Genomic DNA, 882 nt, shown 5'->3' on the forward strand with positions numbered 1-882 from the left:
CCCCCAGGCCAGATAGGTCCTGGAGGCTACAAAAAGCCCCTGAAACTGGACTTGCAGACAGTTGTGAGACACCGGGTGTGGTGCTGGGAGCAGTAACACTGAAGCCCTCTTAATTGCTGAGCCACATCTCTAAGCGTCTTCTGCATCTTTCCATGCCACCGGCCATATTCAAGGCCTCCCACAGTCCCTGAATATCCCTCACGCCAATTGCTAGGCATATGGGCCCTCTTGGCATCACTAGGCCTCCAGCTAAGTGCCCTCAAGTGTCAGCTTCTCCCGTCCCTAGGTTATAGAGATCTGGAAGGACTGAGCCAGCTGGGTCATAGACTCTGGAATCACCTGGAAAAAGGGTGTCTGGACTTGCCTGTGAGGGGCTGCTGTGATTATGTTAACTGATGTGGGAAGACCCCTTTTACTGTGGCGGGATTATTCTTCCTGCCTTGGTTTCTCCACCATGGAGAACTGTACTTGGAACCACGAGCCAAGACAAACCTGTGCTCATGTAAGTCGCTTTGTTAGAGCATTGTAATCAGTGATGGGAAATGAAGTTAAGGCAGTCTCTCTTTGGGACTGACTTCTCTTGGTGGTGCCCTGTCATTCCGTTTCCAGGCTCGAGCTGGCACATGTGTCACCATGACAACAAATCTGACACAATTTAAGGGAAGAGAGGTTGATTTGGGCTCGTGGTTTTGGAGGGTCCAGTTTATCTTGAGGCACAGCAGGTTTGTGGCACCCAGAGTGCCTGACCATGATGGTTGACATGGGACAGACCAGGAAATAGAGAGAGCTAGATGGGAAATGGAGGGAGGGGTGCAATTTTCAAAGGCCACCCCTAGTGGCTTGATGTGGGAGTGTCATATATCAATCTGTTGATTTCATTGG

This window comes from Microtus ochrogaster, unplaced genomic scaffold, assembly GCF_000317375.1.
Source record: "Microtus ochrogaster isolate Prairie Vole_2 unplaced genomic scaffold, MicOch1.0 UNK56, whole genome shotgun sequence".
Taxonomy (NCBI): domain Eukaryota; kingdom Metazoa; phylum Chordata; class Mammalia; order Rodentia; family Cricetidae; genus Microtus; species Microtus ochrogaster.